The sequence below is a fragment of the Drosophila pseudoobscura genome, chromosome 3, assembly GCF_009870125.1.
Source record: "Drosophila pseudoobscura strain MV-25-SWS-2005 chromosome 3, UCI_Dpse_MV25, whole genome shotgun sequence".
NCBI classification, from domain to species: Eukaryota; Metazoa; Arthropoda; class Insecta; order Diptera; family Drosophilidae; genus Drosophila; species Drosophila pseudoobscura.
In genome coordinates this window covers 3,489,996-3,506,995 of record NC_046680.1, presented here as the reverse complement: position 1 = coordinate 3,506,995, position 17,000 = coordinate 3,489,996, and the positions used below count along the sequence as shown (strand labels likewise).

Genomic DNA, 17,000 nt, shown 5'->3' with positions numbered 1-17,000 from the left:
GGTCAGGCTCGAGGAGGAAGGGTACGCAATTCGCGGGACTTCTGGTCAAGGAGCGGATGCCAATTTGCGTGCATACCACCGCGAGCTCCTCACATGGGAGGCAGGTGTAAAAACTGCCAAGAGCCTACTCCTACGGGCGTTAGGCAGCGCGCTCCTAACAAGCTGAAATGGCTGAATGTCCCACTGTGTGGGACAGTACACACTGCAATCTTGCCAGAAAGCACATAAATATCTTTTTGCTCCATAACTGTAGCGATGGCGACAACACGGCCGCAAGCTGAGGGACACATCTAAGACTGATGTCGCACATCCCACATTGCATACGGGAAAAGCTCGGACACAAATGTAAGGGCTGAGTCATTTTTCAGATTCATCCTTAACTTAACTTATTTATATGTAATCGGGGCAACTACACCACTGTCGGTACAGCGGTCGATGCAGCCGCAAAGTTGAAATAAATTACTTCGCTCCAGCATAGCTTAGGATAATAAACGGACAGGGAGTCGCAATCTTACATTGATGAAGAACGGTCTTGCCTTTTTATTTCTTCTCGTCTCCCCCGCAAGCAGCTCTGGTCCATCCCTCTAGTCCCCCGCGTCCGCAGCCTGATTAAAGGCCAATATTTATCGCAGAATTCTACATGGCGCCCGAGCTGGGACCTTGGGATTAGCTTTTCGTGACTGCAAATTTTTGTGTGTACCAGAAAGCTGTTCGCGAATAACAGTGTTTCGCGTCGTATAAAACAACACTTCAAAAGGGAAGGAACGCCAGAAGACCACCGGAGAAGGAAGACCATAGTGCCATAACCAAGACATAGGATGAATACTGAATTGCCGATGCCCAGAGAAGTGGATTTATCCGACGATCAGGTAATAATGCTAAAGCAATAGCGGCTAAAATAATAGCAAAAATACCTATTGGCTTGGCATTGAACAGTCCATGATTATATGAATGTATGACATGCCTAAACGGTTTTATATTTGTGTGTCGCTTTTTATATGAGAAGGAGGAGGAGGAGGAATCGGTCCTCCACTTCTTCTGCCACTGCCCAGCCCTTGGAAAACGTCATCTTCGTATTCTCGGGGCCGCTTTCCTCACGGACTTTTCGGACCGGTCCGAAATCAAACCAGGGACCTTGTCCAAATACATCCAAGCCACCGGATGGGATCATCCCTTAATCCTGCAGTAGTCTGCTCTCACGGTTCAGGCAACGAGAAGGGGCACATGCCCACGCGGCAACACAACGGACCTTTTATAGGCGGGGGCGGGAGGCTCACATCTCCCCTCCCGGCTACCGCCTTAACCTAACCTAACCTTATATGAGAAAGAGCATCATAACGCCAAAATTTACAGCCTGTTTCGGTGCTTGGGTGCCATATTTCGTCTTTCGTTTCGAGAAAACGTTGACCCTTGCAGCGGTAAACCAATGCACATTGTCGCTCTTTTAAAAAATTCATCTCGTTAATGCCTCACATACGCGTCTCTTTATTGTCGCATTCGGTCTTTACCCTGATCACAGCTTGGCGTTTCGTTTCGTAGCTTGCTTTTGCAGCTTCGTTTGTCATATCGGACTCTTTTGCTGGACCGCTCAGCTTGCGTTTCGTTGGTGTGTCAAGAAGCGATCATTTCGGTCTCTTATACTTGGGGAGCTAACTATAACATTGGAGCATCGTTCGTCTGTTTGCTTCCCCAATTTGTTCTTGGAAAAGGTTAAAATTCTCTTAAATTTGTAGGATTAAGTGGAACATTGTTTGCCGCTTCGTCTTCGGCAACTTAACTTAACTTCTTTAAACTTACATCGCACGCTTCGTATCATGTCGAACGTGGTTCGAGCTTGATACGTCGAGCCAAAGCTTGGCTTTTGGTAGCGATCGCTTCGGTTCGAAGTGCTTTCGTTCAAGCGTTTCGAATCGAACCTAACGTTTATGCGTGCATATTTTACCGAATTTATGCGCGCTTGGTTCGAATATTGTTCGGTTGGAACGCACTGCATTTGATTTAAACATTTTATTGCCTTAAATTTAATAATTTAAAACAACAAACAAAATGGCTCCAAAGAATGGTGAAGAGAAGCCAACCGCGGGCGGGATGTGTGGAAGCGCAAAACTGACCAAATTATATACGCAGCGGGACAAGGTTAGCGAAGATATTAATCGGATGAGAATTGGAGGGTGCAATTTCGCTAGATCCACTACAAATCCAATGTCGTTTTGAAATCTTAAAGTAATACATTACCAAAGCAATGGCCCTGCAGTCCGAGATCGACAGTGTGGATCCAGATAACTCGGAAAGGTCGGAACTAGAAGAAACGTGTGTGATTACAAAGGCGTTGTACATGTCGGCAGTGCCAAACAGGTCTTCCCAACCACGAGGAAATTTAGCTTCCGTGCAGCACCGCTCCAATTTGCTAAAATTAAAGTTGCCAAAGTTCCGCTGAAGCACGCGGAATATAAACAAATTATAAATTTTTTCGAAAGTTTGGTAGATTCCGACCGGTCGTTGTCCAATATTGAGAACATCAACCATCTCATTCATCTCCGATGAAGCCTTGAGAACGATACAAGCATTCCAAGTCTCAGATGCAAACTATTCGAAGGCTTTAGAAAATTTGAAGGTGGTGTATGACAACAAGTGCTTAATATATTTCGATACACTTGCCCAGTTGTTTGATATCCCGGCCATGACTAAGCCGTCTGCTCATAGTATGGCGAGAGAATCCATCTGATGAGGTACGGATTTTTATACCCGATACTCAAAATGAGTATTGGGGTATATTAGATTTGTGGTGAAAATGGATGTGTGTAACATCCAGAATGAATCGTTTCCGACCCCATAAAGTATATATATTCTTGATCAGCATCACTAGCCGAGTCGATTGAGCCCTGTCTGTCCGTCCGTCCGTCTGTCCGTCCCTATTAGCGCCTATCGCTCAAAGACTATAAGAGCTAGAGCAACGATGTTTTGGATCCAGACTTCTGTGATATGTCACTGCTACAAAAATATTTCAAAACCTCGCCCCGCCCACTTCCGACCCCACAAAGAACGAAAATCTGTGGCATCCACAATTTTAAAGATATGAGAAAAACAGAAAACGCAGAATCGTACAGAATGACCATATCTTTTAGACAGCAGAATCTGAATTGGATCATATTATTATTATAGCCAGCATCAAGAAAACAATTTCATTTTTTCTCGCCCTGTGTCTCTCTAACACACACGTAGCATAGGCGGCTTTGCTTAGAGTAAAACATTAGCGCCTAGATCTCAGAGACTATAAAAGCCAGAGCAACCAAATTTGGTATCCACACTCCTGTGATATCGGACCTTGACCGTTTCGTGTCCAAATTTCGCCACACCCCCTTCCGCCCCGTAAAGGACGAAAATCTGGGGATATTCAAACATCTCAGAGACTATTAACGTTAGAGTAACCAAATTTGGTATCCGCACTTCTGTTAGATCTCACTATAAAACGTATATCTCAGAATTTCGCCTCACCCCCTTCCGCCCCCACAAAGGACGAAAATCTGTTGCATCCACAATATTGCACATTCGAGAAAACTAAAAACGCAGAATCATAGATAGCGGCCATAGATCAGATCATTTTTATAGCCAAAAGGAACAAATCAATTTGCAGTGGCTACGCAGGGCCCGACGTCACGGTCAGACTGATTTTCTGTCTCTCTCGCACGCACTTTTTTTAATATAGCGGCGTCTGCCGGAGGAGAGCCATTCTGACTTAGAAGAGCTTTTCTAATCAATTACCGAAAACTTTGCGTGGCTGTAATTTAAATTATTTATTTGGCGGGGCGAAAAACTTGATACGCTCGATCTAATTCAAGGTTGGCGAACAACTATATTTTCTTCACAATTCAAATCTCTTACTCTAGCTAACCTACGGTGGCAAAGCGGGGCGAATTCGCCAAGAGCGAGAGAGCGAGCTTTTATTGCGCTCCCGCTTTGCCCTAGCCTAACTTACACTAGACTTCATAATTCAGATCAATAACTAATAATTGTGGCCATGGATGGAAGGTCACGCAACACCGGCCCCGTTGAACGCCTGCATCGACTTCAACACATTGGGAGCGGCGCTAATTTGTGTATGGGCCGCCGAAAAACCGCTCCAGTGCTAGTCCTTATTTCGACGACCCTGACCATGCTGTCCTCTCCTGCGTGCGTGGCGATGACCCTCCCCACGAGCCACTCCTGAGGCGGCAGATTGTCCTCGGCCACGATGACGAGGTCTCCTTCCTCGAGGTTCGGTTGCTGCTGGTGCCATTTGCCCTTAATTTGAATCCCCAGGACATATTCGCGGGACCATCGCTGCCAAAACGCTTGCCTGACTGACGAGACAAGTCGCCATCGCCGCAAGCAACTGAGACTCTCCTGGTCCGGAGTCCGCAGTGCTGGGGGGGCGAAGAGCGACCCGCCTGTCGCCATCGCTTGGATCTTGGCTGATGGCTCCCAGCGGCCTCGAGTTCATTATGGCCTCGATGCCGACGAGTACTGTGGCGAGCTCTTCGGCGGTTAGGAGCGCGCTGCCTACCGCCCGTAGGAGTAGGCTCTTGGCAGTTTTTACACCTGCCTCCCATAGCCCTCCCATGTGAGGAGCTCGAGGCGGTATGAACGCAAATTCGCATCCGTTCTTTGACGCGAAGTCGCGAATTGCGTCTCCTTGCTCCTTGAGCCTGATCCGCAGAGCGCTGAGATGGCGGCTCGCTCCGACGAAGTTAGTCCCGTTGTCGCAATGAACGACTTGGGGATTTCCTCGGCGCCCAACGAACCTTTGAAAAGCCAACAAAAAACAATCAGTGGTTAGATCGGAAACTATTTCTAGGTGAACCGCCTTGGACGCAAAACAAACAAAAAGCGCAAAGTATGACTTGTATGGGGGCCTTCAGCGAATTTTCAATGTCGTGTGCACTGGTCCACAATAATCAACGCCGCAAATTGAAAATGGGTGGAGAGCACGGAGTCGATCTGCGGGTAAATTCCCCATGAGTTGCGTCAGCAATCGAGGCTTGCATTTAAAACAGCGCATACATGATCGAACTGTCTGACGGCAGACCTCCTGAGCGTTCACTATCCACACGCTCTGTCGAAGGATGCTCACAAGTGCTCGTGGGCCGACATGAAAATTCGAATGGTGCAGATGACGAATATATAGCTTCGCACGAATTCCGAGCGCTTAGTCAAAAGCAGAGGAAACTTGGCATCGTATGATATAGGAGCTTTGGCTAGTCGCCCCCCCCACTCGCAACAACGAAAAGTTGCACCAAGTCCCTGTGTCTTCATGGATGAATGGGTTCAACCGCTGAAGACTAGGACCAATTGTAAATCCTTTCCTAACCTTTTCAATTTCTTCTTGATACTCGTGATGCTGGACGATTTCGACAATTTTATAAAAAGCTTCATTGTATTCGGTCGGTGAGATAGTTTTTTCGAAATTTAGGCTTGGGTCTTTACATTTTCTTATAAAGCGGAACACATACACGAACACTCTAAGCAGTTTGAGGTGTGACGAGAATCTCTCGATGACATCTAACAGCTCCGAACTTCGCACAGCCGCGGTCAACCCGACCGCAGTCTTCCTCTTTTCCAGCTGAAGATCATCGGAGTGTTCGAAATGAGCGTTCTTGGGCCAGTTTTCTTCTTCCTCTTTCAGAAATGATGGTCCTTCGAACCAAATTGACTGAACGATTTCGTCGACGTCACAACCTCTTGAGACAATATCTGCTGGGTTCTGTTTCGTGGGTACATGCCGCCACGTAGCATCATCTTACCACTCTTGAATCTCAGCCACTCTATTTGAAACGAAAGTCGACAACGACGATGGATGAGACCGGATCCAATGAAGAGTTACCTTTGAATCCGACCAATAAACGACTCGTTCAATGGGCACGTTTAATAGGGGCTTGATTCTGTGACAGAGATCTGCGAGAAGGTGAGCGGCACATAACTCAAGCCTTGGGAGCGTTTTAGTCTTGACGCGGCGCTACTTTGGATTTCGAAGTCAACAATGATATTTTTAAACCTTCTGCAGTGCTGCTACGTATATAGACGCGCCCTCCATAGGCTCTCATGTAGGCGTCAGCAAAGGCATGTATTTGAACCGGTGACATCGGATCGGAATACACAAACCGAGATATGGATATGTCTTCCAATTGAGATAGTGTATTTTTCAACTTATTCCATGCTGTTTCCAAATGCTACGGAATCGACTCATCCCAATCTAGTTTGTTAAGCCAAAGCTCCGGCAATAGGATCTTGCCTTTTATGATGATATGACTTAACAAACCAAGGGGGTCAAACAACTTTGATGTCACCGATAGTATGTTCCGTTTTGTCGCTCGGAGACCCATAACTTAATTGTCAATTTTGAACTTAAAGGCATCGTCAGTAGGTAACCATGAGATTTCTAACGCCTTTGTCGACTCTGAATCCGAGATTGTTATGGGTTTGGCTGTGCTCTCAGATGCGGTGATCTCGGGTGAGTTTGAAAACGACTTAGTCAACTCAAACCCTGCGGTCTACGCATGCAGCACCAGTCAACATACGTAAAAGTCGGACCCAATAACGTTAGCAGCTCTAGGGAATGAGAGCTTCGCAGACTCACTCAACCTTTTCAAACACCGGATAGCTAAGAATGGGGCTGGTCCAGTCCCATAGGTTACAGTTTTGAGCTTGAATAATCTCAAGGATTCAGAAGGGTCTCTTCTCCACACTATGAGCTGAAACTGCCGATCCGCTTCGTTCACCATCACTTGGCGATACATCTTTTTAACATCAGCAGTCAGGGCAAACCTGTGCAGACGGAAACGGAGCAGTGTCAAGTATAATTCCTCTTGAATGGCAGGTCCCACCATCAGAATATCATTTAAGGCCACATGTGAGGACGTCTTGGACGAAGCATCGAACACGACTCGGAGCTTGGTAGACGTACCTTGGGGCCTCAGAACACACTGATGAGGGATTACGTAGTGTGGAGTAGAAGGAATCGTATTGTCAGTAGGAGACATATGACCTAACGAGAGGCCCTCTTCCATGAATTTCAAGTTCATTTTCTTCAACTCAGGGTCACGATGCAATCGTCTTTCAAGCGACAAAAGCCGCCGTTTAACAACCTCAAAGGAGTTGCCTAAGCAACTTGGATCTGATTTAAACGGGAGCCTTACTTCGAAAGGACCTGATGATAGTACCTGAATCGTCTTACGATAGGGTTCTTCACGTAGCTTGCGCTCAGGTGTGGCAATTTTCTTGGTAGATGGCATTTCTTCCAGTGACCAAAACTTTTTCAAGGTCCTATCGATGGATACTAGCAACTCTTCACTGCAACTCAAACTGTTTGTAATTTGAGGAGCAGAACTCCTGGAACATATTTTCCCGACACAACCCAACCAAGAAGGGTTTTCTGAAGAGTTGGAAAGTCAGGACCTTGTTTAATTTGACCAACAGCTAATAATTCAAAGAACGATTCTGCTCCAATTAACATATCTATTCTTTGTGGCCTGTAGAAATAAGGGTCTGCCAGTGGTAGGTTCTCTGGGATTCGCCAGTCAGTCACATTCACTGACTGGTCAGGGTGATAAACTGAAATTGATTTCAGGATCCAAAAATCAAAGGAGAACTCACTACCATTTATTCGCGACTTCACCACTGTGTGTATTTTATCCTTTACTTAAGAATTAGATTCACCAATTCCAAGCAAGTTAATACAGGACTCCCCTCTACGGATTTGTAAGCGATTAGCGAGGTCCTCGGTAATGAAATTTGTTTGTGATCCAGAGTCGAGCAGATCTCTGGCCAGAATGTGTTCACCGCTCTTAGTTCGGACGCTTACGATCGACGTAGCCAGAATTACCCTGTCCAACGCTGTCGCATGCAAAACATGTGACGTGGAAGGTTGATTCTGATTTGATGGAGGAGAAGGACTCTCTTGGGGTGGTGGCAACGCGAGACTATTAGCCGACATTGTGTATCGATGCAATAATGTATGATGTAAGCGGCTGCATACTCGACATTTATTGGCTTTGCATTTTACAACAGCGTGGCCTTTTCGCAGACAATTAATGCATAGGGATGCCGCCTTAGCAAACTCAAACCTTTGCATCACCGAGAGACGCGAAAATGAAATGAAATTTGACACTACATGGTCTCCTGAATTGCAGTAGCTACAAGTTTGCTGAGTTCTACTGTTGGTGGAAGTGGAAGAACAAGCAAATGAACTGCGATTATGTTGCTTGCTTGGCATGACTTTGTCTTGCCTTGGCTTGGTCGATTCTTCAGCAGACAGATGCTGGTATCGACGATTCAAGACTTTCTCAAAGTCGGACCAAAGCGGCAACTTCTCATAAGTAAGCTGTTCATCCCACTTTTGTTTCGTCACAGGGTCGACTCTGTTTAAAACGAGATGAATGAGCATTGCATTCGAAATTTTTGTATCATCTCCGATCGACAGTAACGATCCGTAAATCGACGAAACAGTATCGATTAGAGTTCTTAGAGATGATGCAGATTGATGCGACATTCTCGGCAGATTGAACAATTTGGAAATATTATTCGTGAAAATCAAATAATCGTTGTCATATACTCGTTTTAGGCCAGCCATGGCCTTTTCATAATTTGCCTCGGTGACTTGGAACGCCTTTATTGTTCCTAATGCTTCATCAGAGAGGCACGAAATCAAATGATTAAATTTTTCGATCACCGGTATGCTGTTGTCGCTATGGAATAGCCTCTCAAAAAGGCTAATGAAATTTTTGAATTCCGAGTGTTTACCACTAAATTTGGGTAATGTCAATTTCGGAAGTCTAGCATGAGTTGGGGCTGAAGAAGACACTGGCTTCGTCTCGCTTGCTGCATCAAAGGCGGCGATAAGCGACATTATCTTTCCTTTGTTGACAATTATCAGCTCTTCCAACTCGGCTGCATATGCATCATCACCTGTTATGTCCTCGATTTGCTCCTGCAAATGATTAGCCTTTTCAATTGAAGGGGGGGGGGGGGGGGGGGGGGGGCACAGTGATTGCAGTAAACGAAAGATGTATGTATGTACATATAACTGTTGCGTCCAAATAGCGGTTCACATATATCTGTATGTGTAGATATGTATGTATTTATGTGTTTTTAGTTATATTTATGCAATTACTAATAAAATGCATGCAATCAAGCTCTACTATATGTATATCATACGTCTGTGCCTAGAATTGAAGGCGATGTGCAATGTTTTCAGCACAAGACACCTCAAAGAGAGATCTGAATGTCTTTTGCTCAGCCTTTAATTTTCTGCACAAATACCTCTGATTCCTCTTTTGGATCTTTGAATCCAACTGCTACTTTCCTGTCTTTATCGCAGGGCATCCCTCGGCGGTAGCAGAATTTGCACAAAAATTATTGTTTAATTATTATTGTTGGCGCGACCGACGCGATGATATTTTACAAATTGATTGCCGATTGCACACACACACGACGCGGGCCACGAATATGTTTGCATATGTATACTGCAATTTCTTGTATCACTGTCACTTATTGTTGTTGCCTATAATTCACTTTACAGTCCACCCGGGGGCGCCATGAAAAATTAGAAGAGTTTTTCTAATCAATTACCGAAAACTTGCGTGGCTGTAATTTAAATTATCATACGCTCGATCTAATTCAAGGTTGGCAAACAACTATATTTTCTTCACAATTCAAATCTCTTACTCTAGCTAACCTACGGTGGCAAAGCGGTACTAATTCACCAAGAGCGAGAGCTTTTATTGCGCTCCCGCTTTGCCCTAGCCTAACTTACACTAGACTTCATAACTCAGATCAATAACTAATAATTGTGGCCATCGATGGAAGGTCACGCAACAGGTATAACTGTAGAGTTGCGGTGTCCGCAGCAACTCACAACGTTCCCCCTCGTTTCGTTTAAATACTGTCACCTTTGGAACGGAAAAAACAGTGGTGAAAAAACCCGGGTCGGTCGCGCGCCTCCGTTGCTCCTGTGTTTGCGCCGCGCTCCGTGTGTCTGCGGAGCCGCCGAGGGTGGAATAGGACCTGGGCTGACGAGGTACCGTTCTGGCTACCAGGGCAGGTCGAGCCCCTCCTCGTTGTGCCCGCCTCCGATCCAGGCTGGCGGTTCTGTTCTTCTTTTCTCCCGCGTCGGCGGTAGCAGCCATTGAGTGAAGTGACTGGCTATAACTCAAAGAGAGAGTGATCAACGGTAAGCGAGCGCACATCCACCCGTACTTACCCTATGGGCGCGATGCTTACTGAGCTTAACTCTGGACTCCTGGCCCGAGCAGACCGTGTCCAAACCCAAGAAGGTCGACAATCAGGATTTTAAAGCAATCTGCCATGGCTAAACCAATTTGGGGTTTGTCACTCAAACTCCAACTCACTCACAACACACACGAAGCTCCCGGGGTGAGTTTCTCTCCTCCTCTCACCGGCTCAAGATGGATGGCGACGGAGTTACCATGCCAGACAACGGAGTTGCCTGCACCGCACGAGCATGCGTAGGTTGGCCGTTCTAAGGCCCGACATAATGCACCAGTTGCCTCAGCTTCTTTAGGATGAGCTCCACGTTTTTCCGTATGTCTATTTTCCTGATCAGAGCAACAGCTGCTGACTAGGGCTACAAGAAGGCGATAGCCTACTCATCGCAGGCGTGTCCCACCGTCAGAGGGCGCTGCTACGTAGCACGTAGAGGAAGACGAGCACCGGCAGATGGCGCTGCATCATACATCCTAGAAGTATACCACGACTTTTCGGCCCCCCCACCGCGGGTCTATAGGATGTGGCAAAGTGGAACTGATGGGGATATTGTAGAGGCTCACACTGCACATCGGCGCTTTCTAAGGCCATCGGGTACACAAGAGTGGACCCATCGGCGCCATAGGCGCCTTGGTAGGTACTATACCGCCCGTAACACCGAGACCAGTAAGGTGTTACGTACGACCCACTGGAACCCCCTTACGTACATTAGACTGTGGGCTGACGGCGTCGGCATTCTATGACCTGAGTAGGCAGGCTGAACCCCTAACCCCAACAAGCGTCGACCCAGCTCAAACCGCCGGAGCAGTCCCAGGATGAACTAACCCCCTCGGGTACAGTGGACCATGGTGCCACCCCAGCCGCTAAGAAACAGCTCAAGTGGCAGCAGGTGGGCCCTAGGGTAAGAAAAAAAAGGGAGCCCCGTGAGCGTGAACCAAGGCCAGACGCAATAATCATCCAACCCCAGGGCGAGCTTAGCTATAGCGACATCCTCCGTATGGTCACCAGGCGCCAGGATGGCAAGCTGCAGGAGGTAGGGGATAATGTTAATAGAATCCGGAGGACGGCAAAGGGCGAGCTGCTGCTCGAGCTCAACGGCGCGAGCAAAAGCAACACAGCTAAGCTCAAGGAGGACATCAGCGCGGCACTGGGACTGCAGACGGGCATCAGGGCGGTGTCAGAAGAACTCTGCGTGGAGGTCAGGGATCTCGACAGCCTGGTCGAGAAGGAGGACATCGCAGCAGCGATAGCTGCATCGATAGACGCCCCCAGCGTGGACACCAGCGCCATTAAAAGCCTGAGGCCATCGTTCGCTGGTACGCAACTGGCAGTTGTGTGCCTGCCGCCCGTGCAGGCAAGAGCCCTGCTCATGGTGGGCAAACTTAAAGTCGGATGGACATGCTGTAGGATCCGGGAGCGGACAGCTCAACGACGATGCTACAGGTGTCTGGAGTTTGGGCACCTAGCAATCAGGTGCAAGAGCGCGGTGGATCGCACCGGATGCTGCCTCAGATGCGGCGGGGACGGGCACAAGGCGGCAACCTGCCAAAGCGATCCGCGGTGTTTCATCTGCACCGCTAACAATAGCAAGGAGACGAAACACTATGCGGGTAGCAGGAGATGTCCAGCAGCCAGGAGCGTGCCCAGCTTGACGGCCCAATAATGAAGGTTATGCAGCTCAACCTCAACCACTGCGCTGCGGCTCAAGACCTGCTGAGCCAATCCATAAGAGAATTGGCAATTGACCTCGCCATCCTCAGCGAGCCATATCAAACTAGGGAGTCCCCTGGGTTCATCTTGGATGCCACCAAAAAGGCCGCGATATGGCTATGCGGGGCCACGCCACTACAGCTTTCCCTCTCAAGCGCTGCTGCTGGGTTTGTGCGCGCCAAGGTCGGAGGTGTGTGGATTTATAGCGTCTACCTTGCCCCTAGCCTGACGCTCTCCGAGTTCGCAGGTACTTTAGACAACCTAGCGGCTGATGCTAGAGGACGTCACCCAGTAGCCATTGGGGGGGACTTCAACGCGTGGGCTGAAGAGTGGGGAAGCGTGGCGACGAATGCGAGAGGTAGAGCTCTGCTGGAGATCATTGCGCCCCTAGACATCGCGCTCCTCAACGAGGGAAACCAGCATACCTTCTCCAGAGCAGGAATAGGATCGGTCATCGACCTTACATTTGTCAGCAGCTCACTTTTTAATTCATCGGGCTGGAGCATCAGCAACATCTACACAGGGAGCGACCACAGGGCAATTATATGGGATACAGGCCAACAGATGTCTAGCGTAGAGACAGCTGCGCCCAGATGGAGATGCTACCGCGCCGAAACGCTCAATACGGTCCTGTTCATGGAGCTTATGTCCAACCTCACGGCGAATGGAAATGCTGAATACATGGCCAACCATGTCATGGAGCATCTGGAGGCAGCATGCAATGCCACCATGGCGCAGAGGAAGAACTACGGTCGCCACCACCAACCTGTGTTCTGGTGGAACGAGGACATTGCCGCGCTACGCCGGGAATGCAACCAAGCCCGACGCCGCTACCAGCGCTCGCGCGGAAGCACTGCCTTTCCGCAATGGCAATCTACGTTTAGGGACTGCAGAAGGGCCCTCAAGGCGGCCATTAGGGATAGCAAGCGCCAGTGCTTTCTCAAGCTATGCGACTCTGCGGAGCAGGACCCATGGGGAAGGGCGTACAAGTTGGTGACGAACAAACTTTGCGCCAAGAGGCAGGCACCCCCATCGGACACCGACACGACACGATCCATCGTGGAGGAACTCTTTCCGCACAGGGCTGACCACATCGGGGATGCCCGTTGCCTCACACTGCAACCGCACAGTCAGGCACACATCGAGGAGGTGTCAATCGAGGAAGTCGAACGCGCAGCCAGGAGCATCAGCCCGAACAAGGCTCCTGGGCCGGACTCTATCCCGAACAGAGCCCTCTTGCTCGCCCTCTCCACGCGCCCGGACATCTTTGCGAAGCTGCTAAATCAGTGCCTTCGGGAAGGAGTGTTCCCTGGGAGGTGGAAAAGGCAGAAGCTAGTGCTTATTCCCAAGCCAGGCAAGCCGCCGGGGACAGCGTCATCATATAGGCCTATCTGCCTGATCGACACCGCGGGTAAACTGCTTGAGAAGGTGATTTGCGCGCGACTGGAACGCTCCATCGCGGAGGCTGGCGACCTCTCACCGCACCAATACGGCTTTCGCAAGGCCCGATCCACAATAGACGCCGTTCGTGAGGTGGTGGACATTGCCTCCGGTGCAATTGCCGGCACTCGGTGGAAAGGCGGCGGGAAAGAGTATTGCCTAGTAGTCACTCTGGACATTAAGAACGCGTTCAACATGGCGAGGTGGAGCTGCATCCTAAGGGCGCTGGAGAGCTTCGACACACCCAGGTACCTGCAGCGGATGGTAAAAAGTTACTTTGAGAGAAGGCTGCTCTTGTACGACACGCAGGCTGGCACGGAGGAATACGAGGTATCGGCAGGCGTCCCGCAGGGTTCAGTGCTTGGCCCCACTCTGTGGAACGCAATGTATGACGGCATCTTGCGACTCAGCCTCCCCCACGGAGTACACATGGTGGGTTTTGCAGACGATGTGGCTGTCCTAGTGGTGGCAAAAGACCTGTCCGTCGTGGAAACGACCTGTAACCAAACGATAGCGCGAATTCAACAGTGGCTGGACCTGGTCGGGCTCGAACTCGCACCCCACAAAACAGAGGCAGTGCTGGTATCCAGCCGGAAGAAAGTTGAGACGGCCAACATCTCAGTGGCAGGTACCCTGGTCTCGTCTAAGCGCGCTATTAAATACCTTGGTGTCCTGGTGGATACACGTCTCTGCTTTCGGGAGCACTTGGCCTACATGGGCACGAAGGCGGCGACCACCAACGGTGCGCTCTCGAGGCTAATGCTGAACACCCGAGGACCAAAGCAATGGCGGCGACAACTGCTAACGAGTGTCACGAGATCGGTGATGTTATATGCGGCGCCAATCTGGGCAAAGGCCCTTCGAACAGCGAGCTACGCACGGGGTCTGGCAGCCACGCACCGCCTCTCTTCGATTCGGATCACCAGTGCCTTCCGAACGGTCTCGGACGAGGCAGCATACGTGATCGCGGGCATAGCACCCCTGGAATTCCTGGCGGAGGAACGGTCCACATACTACCAGGAAACACACGGCAGAGGATTGGACGCGGCGGCGAAAAGGCAGATACGCACGGCGTGCAGACAGGAGAGTCTCAGAAGGTGGCAACAGCGCTGGGACGCGACCACTAAGGGGCGTTGGACCCACCAGCTTATCCCGTCCATCGACGCGTGGGTAAGCAGGAAGCACGGGCAGGTAAACTTTTACCTGACTCAGCTACTCAGTGGTCACGGCTGCTTCCGAAGCTACCTTCATCGCTTCGGACACGCGGACTCCGCAGAATGCTCTTGGTGCGGGCACTACGTGGAGGAGGATGCCGAGCATGCGATATTTTCGTGTGGCAGGTTCGCAGCGCAGCGTCAGCGGCTAGAAGAAGCGCTGGGTGGAGCCGTAGTCAAGCAGAGCTTGGTGCCGTGCATGCTCCTGTCCCCGGAAAACTGGGAGGCGACGAGCTGCTTCGCGGCGACCATTATGAGGGAACTGCGCGCTGTTGAGCACCAGACAAGAGTCCAGTTAGTCTAAACGAAGCCTGCACATGTGTGAAGCATTGCTTCACGGCCGTACCACACATGTTGGGCTTGCATAGCCTAACCTTTAATATAGTTCGCTTTAAGTATAAAATAAGATGTAAATACGAGCAAGTAAATGGAATTAAAAAAAAAAAAAAAAAAAAAAAAAAACCTTTGGAACGGCTTCAGCTCCATTTCTCGCCCTCCGTTGCTTGCAAGAACTTGGAGGTCTTCCGACATAATTTGCTACGATTTTTATGTGGACATGCTTACTGGAGCCGATGAGATTGACACGTTGAATGTGATGTGTAATCAAGTGTCCGAAATCCTAAATCACGGTGGCTTCCAGCTGTGTAAATGGTTTTCAAACCATCCACAACTATCCAAAGACTTAGGCATGCGGTGGAGCCCGCAAGCAGACACATTCCGCTTTCATTTGGATGAAAGTTTTACGGAAGGACTCCTACAAAGCGCTTCGATCTGTTGGGATTGCTGTGCCCCATTGGCATAAGGTCCAAAAAAAATCCTCCAGAGACTTTGGCAACTCCAATCGGACTGGGATGAAGCGATTCCGATGGAATTGCAGACAGGTTGGGAGGTCTTGAGGAAGAATTTGCGGAATCTCCACGCAGTGACCATTCCAAGGTAAACTTTTGTCACTGGATGCTTATCTTTTCAAGTTCACGGTTTCGCAGACGCTTCTAGTAAAGCACACGGCTGTTGCCTTTATATTTATATATATATATTGCTCCATTAAAGACAGAAACCATACCAAGACTTGAACTATTCGCCGCCACTCTCTTGGTTCAATTTTGGACAAATGCAGAATCGAGAGCGTTTATTTCTGGACGGACTCCGAAATAGCGCTACATTGTATAAAGACTCCGCCATCGTCGCTTGCTGTTTTTGTGTCAAATAGGGTAGCCACACTTCAGGAGCTATCAGAACGGATTACGTGGCGTCATGTGCCTTCGCTGTCAAATCCAGCGGGCTTGGCTTCTCGTGGATGCGACGTCCCTGAACTCCTTTAGTAAATTTGATTAGGTTAGGTTAGGTTAAGGCGGCTGCCGGGCTCGCTCGGAACCAGTCACACTTAGGCCGGTTTCGGCCCGTTGTGATACCGCAGAGGATCATTCCTTCTTGCGTTGTGAGACTTCCTGTCAGCAATTATCCCATCCAGATGCTCTCACAAAGTTCGCTATCCTCCTGGGACATAGTTTGGACATCTCTGAGATGTCGTGTAGAAATGCTGAGCCCAGGTGCTGTAGCCTTCATCTGCTGAGAGCGGGGCAGGATCAGAACAGATGTTCCACTGTCTCCTCCTCTTCCTCGTCTCTACAGCTGCGACAAAAGTCGTTATGTGGGGCCCCCAGCCTGTTTGCCTAGAAGGTCTTAAATTTTTATGTGAGCCTGAGCACAGTTGGCCAGAGAACTCGCATTTTAACATTCCAAGCGATGTAAGGTAATCCGTGATGAGGACTCATTTCCCAATCAGATATTTGCTCGTTTTTCATCGTACACAAAAAGAGTTCGAGTATTTTTATATGTGTGCCGTTTTTTAAACATCGACAGCCAAAGAGAGGGCTCCACAGAGTTGACTGTAAAGGAGTTGCAGCAATCGTCCCTCAAATTGATGGAGCTGGTTCAACGAAGAGTCTTTCCGCAGGAGTTTAAACAGCTGAAAAGGGGACAAGCTCTTCCGCCAAGCCTGCAAATGATGGCCCCAATGGTTTGTCCAAAAGATATCCGAAAAAGGGAGAAGATTTTCGCTTATCAGGGTGGGAGGCAGGTTGTTGCATGCGCCTGTGCCACTTGAGGCCAAGTTTCCTACTCTACTCTACCCGTCAAGAGTCACTTAGTCGAATTGTTTTTGAGGAATTATTACTTAAAAAATTGTCAATACAATGCAAAGACACTGGTCAGTCTGCTGAGACAGGAGATTTGGCTTGTAAATGCACGTGATGCATCCATTCTTTTCGCTACAAACCAAAATGAATTAGTCAGATCATGGGAAATATGCCGGCCGACAGGTTTAAAGAAGGTCGTCCATTCCGACCAAGCTGCAGGAAGCGTTCGAGGAGCAGCAAC

General features: G+C 49.0%; 1 protein-coding gene and 1 long non-coding RNA gene across 2 annotated transcripts in view; both read right to left on the bottom strand.

The window, feature by feature from the left end:
* The window catches only part of stw (laccase), a 104,646-nt gene that overhangs the window by 49,726 nt on the left and 37,920 nt on the right, over positions 1–17,000 (bottom strand). The window lies entirely within an intron of this gene.
* On the bottom strand, positions 9,646–11,374 carry LOC117183794 (uncharacterized). Its single transcript, XR_004468971.1, has 2 exons — positions 10,235–11,374; positions 9,646–10,176 (listed from the first exon to the last, which is right to left on the bottom strand). It is a non-coding gene; the product is annotated as an uncharacterized lncRNA (long non-coding RNA).